General features: G+C 48.5%; 1 long non-coding RNA gene across 1 annotated transcript; it reads left to right on the top strand.

Annotated features, from left to right (window-relative positions):
* The first annotated feature begins 4,494 nt into the window (after window positions 1–4,494).
* Window positions 4,495–6,990, top strand: LOC144891037 (uncharacterized). Its single transcript, XR_013622668.1, has 3 exons — window positions 4,495–4,520; window positions 6,458–6,661; window positions 6,784–6,990. It is a non-coding gene; the product is annotated as an uncharacterized LOC144891037 (long non-coding RNA).
* Window positions 6,991–8,633: the final 1,643 nt, after the last annotated feature.

Below are 8,633 nucleotides of genomic sequence, written 5' to 3'. Positions count from 1 at the left end.
TTGTCCACAAGGGGGTCGTACTTGCTCGCGCGAACTGCCCGTTTAAGGTAGGCCGGCCCGGGCCCAGCGAGCCAACTGGGCAAAGACCGTATACACCCCGAGCTCCTGGGGTGGTGGAAAAGACGCTCGTGGGGAGTTTGGTTAGTTGCCGTACTCAGGAGTGCCCGGATTGAGTTCAACGCCGCAGGTAGCGACCAAGCCCATTTATCGAGGCCCCGGCCGTGGGTCCGGAGATGGAGCATGACGGCCCTCCAGATAATCCCGTTGAAGCGTTCGATCTGCCCATTAGCCTGGGGTCTATACGGCGTGGTGTAACTAGACGCAACGTTGTTTTGGAGCAGATAGCCGCGCACCTCCTGAGACAAGAAGACTGCACCCCGGTCGGTATGGACATAGGCCGGGTAACCGAACATTGAGAACAAGTTCTGTAAGCAACGCATCACCGTGGCAGCAGTCATGTCCGCGCACATATAAGCAAAGGGGAATCGTGAGTACTCATCAACGATAGTGAGCAGATAGCGAGAGCCGCTCGACACCGGCAAAGGGCCCTTGAAATCCATCGCCAAGCGTTCCCACGGGCGTGTAGCCTTCACCAGAGTCCCCATAGGGGGGTTATAGAAACGCGGTTTGATTTCCGCGCAGATAGCGCAGTCGCGACAGATACGGCGGATATCGTCAATCGAGTAAGGGAGATTCCCACTCCGCACGAAATGAGCGAAACGCGTTACGCCGGGATGGCCCGCAGTAGCATGCAGCACCCGTAGGCCCTCCAACGAGGTGATACCAGCACATGTAGTGGGGCGCGATAAGGCATCGGCGGCCTGGTTATCCTTCCCTGGGCGATATTTGATGGTGTAACAGAAGTCGGCGAGTTCGATACGCCAGCGAGTGATTTTCTCGTTCTTAATGCGCTGGGCGTGTAAGGTGTCGTACATGAACGCAACGCTTTGCTGGTCCGTGATGATTTGGAAGCTCCGCCCGAGTAGGTACGGGCGCCATCGCCGAATAGACTCGACGATCGCATACGCTTCCTTTTCAACGGACGAGTGCCGCCGCTCAGCGGAGGTAAGAGTCCGTGAAAAGAAAGCCACGGGACGTCCCCCTTGGGAGAGGGTCGCCGCGATGGCCTGATCCGAGGCGTCACTTTCGAGGACGAACGAGCCGCTCTCGTCAATGGTTGCTACGGCGGCTCGGGCGATGTCGGTCTTAAGTCCTTCAAAGGCCGTCAATGCGGCCGAACTCAGGGGAAAGGTGTCGCAGGCCACAAGGGGGCGAAGTTTCGCGGAGAAATTTTGCACCCATTTGGAGTAATGGGCGAACAGCCCAAGGGCGCGTTTCAGGGAAGCCCGATCGCAGGGAGGGGCCATGTCGAGCAAAGGTCGCAGACGTTCCTTATCCGGAGAGACAGAGCCATGGGTCACGGTGTACCCCAGAAGATCTATGGTGCGTAGGGAGTATCGGCACTTATCCTCGTTCATAGTTAAGTGATACCGTTGCGCGACCTCAAGGAAGCGCTTCAGATTAGCGTCATGGTGCCCTTGGTCATATCCACAAACCGTAAGGTTATCGAGGTAGACGAAAACATCGGTTAAGTGCTCCCGCGCAACGAGGTCATCCATGGCCCTCTGGAAACAAGCGACCCCGTTCGTCACCCCAAAGGGCAATCGTGTAAATTGGTACAACCGCTGCCCCGACTCGAAAGCGGTATAGATACGATCCGCCCTAGAGATAGGGATCTGGTGGTATGCACTACGGAGATCGAGAGTACTATAGACCGAATACTGGGACACCTGTTGCACTAGCGCGTCCATCCCCGGAAGGGGGTAGGCATCCAGCTGTGTAAAGCGGTTAATCGTTTGGGAATAGTCGATTACCATGCGTTTGCGATGGGCCTCACTGCGCACCACTAAGACCTGGGCACGCTACTAGGTTCTATGATGCCGTCTTTCAAGAGCTGAGTCGTTTCGTCCGCAATGAATTGCATGTCCGCGCGGGAGTAGCGTCTCGATTTTACCGCGACAGGGGTACAGTCGGAGGTTAGATTGGGGAACAGCGAAAGCGGACGGACGTCCATTTGCGCTAGGGCGCACACCGTTAGCGCGTCGTCCGCCCCCACAACAAGAGTGTCAGGCCCACCGAACTCCATTACCAGACGTCCATGCAGCTTAAGAAAATCGTGTCCTAGCAGAATATCAGCACATAATGCGGGTAAAACCATAAGGTGTACATCAGGGAAAACCCGTCCCTTTAGCACTAGTTTCAATCGGCATTCCCCTTTTGTGCTAAGCCGGAGTCCCTGGGATGCCATGAAGATCCGTCGTGTAGACCGCCCGATCCGCCATCCATGCCTGAGCACAAGTCGCTGGTCGATAAAACTATCCGTAGATCCGGTGTCCACCAAGGCCTGAACACAATGGCCCTCAACCATAAGGGGAATAAGGGCTTGAGCCAGGCCAGACGAGGCAGCTGGGAGCGGGACTGAGCCCCCCGAATGGGTCGGTCCAGCCTCGCGGGTGGATCCTACACCAGCAGCAGTTTTGCGATCGTGGCCGGAGTCTGCGTTGACCATGGGGAATCCATTATCGTCATCAGAGGGCTTTCCCCAGCATTCCGGTGTTTCGCGATTCAAAATCTGATGAGAAAAGGCCTCAGTAGTATTTGACATCGCCTTTTGACACTCCTGGCAGATAAAGGCTTCCGTTGTAGCCGAAATCGCCTTTTTCGTTTGGTCGCTTTGACAAAAGGCTTCCGTAGTATTCGAAATCGCCTTTTTCGTTTGGTCGCTTTGACAAAAGGCTTCCGTAGTAGTATTCGAAATCGCCTTTTTCGTTTGGTCGCTTTGACAAAAGGCTTCCGTAGTATTCGAAAGCTGTTTCTTCCCTTGCGTGGCTCGAGGTTTGGCCAAGGACGCGGCCTTTGTCCCCGATGGAGAATGAGACGGTGGTGGCTTTCCGGTGGCGCCAGTCAAGGTTGTCTGAGCGCCCAGCGGGCCGCAGCGAGGGGCCCTCCCCTTCGAAGACGGGTAAGGCGCTGGGCTCGTGGGTTCTGCTACAAGCCCGTTCAAGGTTGCCGCGCCTGCGCGACCGCGGCTGCGCGAGTCGAAGGGCCGCGAGCCGCGTGCCGATTTCTTGCACACTTTCGCGTAATGTCCCTTTAGCGAGCACAAATGGCAAATAGCGTCACGTGCCGGACACACGACTCGGGCATGACGAGGCCCTCCACAAAAAAAACATGCGGCCCCGCGCAAGGCCTTGGGTCTGCTGGTCGTAACGGCAGCTGTCAGGGTAGGGTCATCCTCCGGAGCATCCCGGAGTTCAGCAGGCGGATCCACGTCCTCGTCAGTGGTCCTCTCCGGCCGGGCGTGTAGTGAGGTGCCCGCCAAAAGGCGCGTGCGATCATAGGCGTTCGATTGCATCCGCGCTTCAGTATACACCGTCGCTTGCTCAACCGCCGTAGCGAAGGTCAGGTCGGTCTTCTCCAAGAGTTTGAGACGTAGTTCCTGAGAGGAGACCCCTGCTATGAAGGCATCTAAAAGTCGATCATCTTTAGCCTGCTCGGGAGTCCGTGGCTGGGCGCTGTCCAGCATGAGCTGCCGGAGCTCCTGGGCGTAATGATCCATAGGCTCGTTGGGTTGCTGCCGTCGCGTCTGCAGCAAATAACGCGCATACACAGGGCTTTTTTCTTTTATATAAAGCTGCTTGAGCTCCGCGACGGTAAGATCATACGTCGTGCATTGAGCGACCGCGTGGTAGACCCGGTAGTCGATTTTTGAGTGTAATATTGCCAGCTTCGCGGCAGGCGTCGGAGCGGTATCAGGCTCATTAAAGAGATGCTCCAGTTGCTTGAGCCAGTGCTTGAGTTGCAAGCCTCCGTCCGTGGCTTGTGGGTCGGCGCTGAAAATGGACACCGTCAACGTCTTGTTGCCAGCCATGTCAGCAGATCATAAATGCAATTAAGTGTTGTGGAAAACCATTCAGGTCCGCACAACTTTTAGTCCAACGGTTTGGTTTAATTGCATTTAGATCATCACATCATTCCTGTAAGTAGAAATACACAATAAGCATACGATGCGACATCTCATAAAGCCATTCATATCAGTCAATGCAAGCAAGCTAGATATTCTATAAAGGCGTACCATTAACGAGGCTACCGATGTAACATGTCACAAGGGAGAAGTCTCGGAGCACTGACACAGCAACGGGTCTTATAGTCACGCCCCTAGTGGGGACAACAATGACAGCGAGCAGCGAGCATCCCCACCCGGGTTCAGTACGGATACGATTTCACTACACATATATTGAGCTCATATAGACAAAGTGCACACTTCTGTGTTTAATTTAATAATCCTCCTTTATTTGACTCATTTTATAATCATTACATCTTTGCACTTTGTATTTATTACATCTTCTTCATTTTATCTTTATTCAGGTGACGTGTAAACATGATGAACATGGCTGAAACTGTGCGTACAATGACTGAAATTGCGCTTTCATGGTTTGGTTATCACAAGACGAAGCCTGGTTTGTATTTTTATTTACCATTTATATAATAGAATCGTGAAATAATTAAATAAGTAAATGGATGAGTGTCCAGATGTACATGATGTGGGCGTAGTGGGTTGGGACATGGTACTCACACTGTGCATAGGAGGGCGTGGGAAGGCTCGATCATGGGTCGACATGAAAACAATACGATGGTCGAATGGGTTACATACGTGGAAATATTCATCAGCAATATCTATACTCCCTCATAACATATGTGGCCTCGTGTTTTTGAGCATGTTTATTCATATATTTCACTGGAAACACAATTAACAATCTCGTTCTTCTCAGATATAACACTTAATGAGTGTGGGGAGGGGGGTGGAGGTAGGTAGTAGCGGGCAGGTATGCGCGATGTGAGAACAGTATCTGAGTTCAATCTAACTATTACACGGGCCTCCATGACGCGCCTCTGTAGACGAGTGTGGAAACATCCGAAGGGTTGTATTATTACATGTATAGATATTTGATTTGTAATATTTCCGGGATTTTATTCTCCTTTCTGCCAACACATCCTGATTCTCTACTTTTGAAATTTTCCTTGTTGGCGACCCTGAACTTTGAGCTCCCAGTCGGGCCGTGCACGTGTCTGTCATCTTGGTCAAGGTTGCTCTGTGCAAGGTGGTCCTTTGCTGGGATGGTTTGGCCATCACTCAATTTGCCACAAACGAATGCCATCTCTTGTTATATCGATACTCTCAGGTTACTCGATTGGGACTTTGGAGAAACGAAAGAAAAACAGTTTTCAGTCAACATCGACCTGGGAATGAAATCATTTACGAAGACGAAAACTGAGTTCAGTGTTAGATGCTTAAGGACAACATGGAAGGTCACAATCCATAGATGATCTCAAATCAGCAATAACTGACGAAATCTGTTCAATCCCTGCAGCCGAATGTGTCAGAGTGATAAACAATTTTCCTCGTCAAATCCAAGTCTGCCTGCAGCGTGGAGGCCTACATCTGAGGGACGTGCTTTCACCTAAATCAGATCACTGATAGAAAGATATCTTTCCATACACTCTCTTTACTCCCCCCCCCCCCCCCCCAACACCCACTCCACCTCCAGTTTTCTGCAGGGCTCATACTCTTCATTTCAGGTGGAACTGCCCAAATCCAGGATGTCTGTTCACCTCCACTTATTTGTTCCTATTTTTCCCACCTGCAGAATCAACTTTCACATTCTCTTCAATTTCATTCTGTTCACCACCATCTTATATCATCCGCAATCCAAAACCATGATGCTTTCTACCCTTGTTAACCCCCCCCCCGCCTCTCCACCCCTCTCTACCATCCCAATCCCTCCTCCTTCCAAATTTCCAGTCCCCCCCCCCCCCCCCGGAGTTTCCTTCTGTATCCATCTTGCCCTCCCCATGCATCCTCTCCTGCCCTTCATTCCTCCCCACACCCATTGTTTGTCTGTCTCCCTTTGTCTTGGCAGTTGGCTCTCCTGTTGGTGTTTCCCCCTCTCTCTGCTGTTTGTTTTGACCTGTTGCGTCCTGATCCATTCGGTGTACCGGTACGAGCTCTTCCACGAGCCTTGGTTATGAAAACAAAAAAAATCCATGTGAAACTTTCCAGAGAGATTGTGCATCATGTGACGCAAATGTTCACAAATAACGTGTCATTTTAAATTAAAATAATGAAGGTTTATATAATTTCATGGGTACCGTTGTTTTATGATAACCCTGCATCATGTTTGAGAAATGTATGAACCTCCATGTCCGTATCTCGAGTTTTTGGGACTCAGAATCAGTGATAACTTGTCTTGGTGAAAAGAGAAAACTTCACTCTCATAGTAAAAGTTATTTGTTGCACTAACCCTGGGTGTTTACAGGTGTTTGATTGATTTAAATATTGTAAAATAAAATTATAACTTCCACATTGATGTTGTTTTTACCTTTTGTTTACCTGTAGTTCAAGTGCAGTATTATGTGGATGGAAACTCATTCGGAGCAGAAAAACACTTTTTGAAGAAGCTGCGATTATGTTTGAAAAAGGAATCCGTGAATCTGGAATGTACAGAATACCTCCCCACTTGTGGTTCACCTGTCCTCCTTTTCTGCGTCGATGCCTCAAACGTGTCCAGTGACGCCAAAAGAGCTCTTGGACACATTAATGGTAAAAAGTGAATTTTTTATCATCCGTTCTTTCAAATTGTGTGAATTGTATGTAAATCATTACAGTTTATATGAAGTTGAGGGATGTTTGGTGAGATGATGAAAGTCATGTTTTGCTTTCAGGAAGACCTGCAATCCTGATTATGATGAATAACTTTCCAAAGAATTCCAGCAGAAATGATCCTCACAGTGCCTCACTGGCCCGAGAAAAGAATGTCCATGCAGTGCTGGATTGGTTCTTCTCATATTCAGATGGAATATTTGATTGTGAGGAGAATAACGAGGTCGTGAAACGAGTGAGAAATCATCTTCTAACAATGGGAAATTCCATTCAACAACATGATTATGGACCAAGGGTAAGCTTTTCTTCACTTATTCAAATGGTGTCAATCGATTATTGATGAATCATCAAGTTTGGTGTGAAGGGGTTTTTGACATTGACAAGACAAAGTGCAACAAAGTTGATATTTAAGAATACTTGTCACAATCGCAAATAATAATGCACATCACATGAAAGTGTCATCAATCAGATCAACGAGTCTCCTCTGTGTCGCGATCTACTGCAGTGTTCCCATTGGGCGTCGGGGTATTTATCTGTGATATTTGAGGTAAATAATTATATTTACCTCACCCATTATCAATGGAAAAGGAGCAGAACTACAAATGATAATGATTTATCGGTTTTACCTTTCGTCGTTGATGTTCCCATTAATTGATTTGAAATGGCTTGAGTGGTTGAAAGCATCCATATGGAGGTTCCCTCACTGTGGCAACTCTTAATTTGATCTTGTGAGATCACTGCTGTGTCCGGGAAGTGATGTTCTGAAGCAGGACATTTGTATGTGTTTAATCTTTTTGCTTTTGTTTATGATATACTTTTATATACTTGTTAGTGTATTTGTTCTGAATAAGCATGACGATGTGAACAACGACATACGAGGATGTGAAGGATTAATCTCGCGAGATCTCGCGAGATCTTGGAGATGGCGGCAGGGATTTTCGAAGCTCCACACGGTCTCCACGTTTTTCGAAGTTAAGTCTGTTCACAATTGTATTTTGTCGAAACTGTATTTATCTTTCGGTGTGTGAAGTTATTGTGTGCAACTTTGGTTGTTTCTCGGTGTTTATCTTTCATAAATTGATCGTCTGTTTGCCGTGTCGCGAGCAAGGCCTTGTACAGTGTGCACTGTACAACCTTGAGGCTTTGTTTTTCTCTCAGTGGTCCGTCGTTTGTGATCCAATAACTTTCGTTCTCTGTATTCCCAGGCTTTTCACCCATAGCCTACTTCCTTGTGTAAATCTCAACTCAAAAAAAAAACAAACAAAAAAAAAACATTTCCTTCTCTGTTCTCATTCGTTTATTCATTCTTATTCGTTCGTTCGTTCTTCGACCACGTGTTTCTCCCCCATTTCCCCAGATAGTTTTCACTCATTAACCTTCAATGTTTACACTTTCCCCCCAAGTTATGTATTCCGTCATATTTTATAACACCTTTTTCTTCTTCTTCTTTAAAAGGCTGCTTTCGACTTGCTCACCAAATCAATTCATCCCAAAAAAAATATCCATCTCCTATAGTGCCTTTTTTCTACATTCCCTAAACTCTCCTGCACTCCATCCTCCATCCAGCGTCCTTAAACGTATTTTTAACTCGAAGGTCACAAGAAACTCATTTTGCAATAAATGTTCGTTTCCCATAAATCGTACACTTTCAAAAATCCAATCTCACCCCTCCCCTCCAAATCTTCCCCATAACCCCTCCCCTCCAAATCTTCCCCATCACCCCTCCCCTCCAAATCTTCCCCATCACCCATCCCTTTCAAATCTCCCCCCTTGCCCCCTCCCTCCTAAACTACCCCCTCACCCCTCCCCGCCAAGACGCCCCCTCGCCCCTCCCCTCCTAGAATCCTGCCTCACCCCTCCCCTCCAAATGTCCCCCATATCCCATCCCTTTCAAATCCCTCCCCTTGTCCCT

Source organism: Myxine glutinosa, chromosome 2 (genome assembly GCF_964187855.1).
Source record: "Myxine glutinosa chromosome 2, kmMyxGlut1.1, whole genome shotgun sequence".
NCBI lineage: Eukaryota > Metazoa > Chordata > Myxini > Myxiniformes > Myxinidae > Myxine > Myxine glutinosa.
Note: the sequence above shows the minus strand (reverse complement) of the source record. Positions and strands in the feature narration are given on the sequence as shown.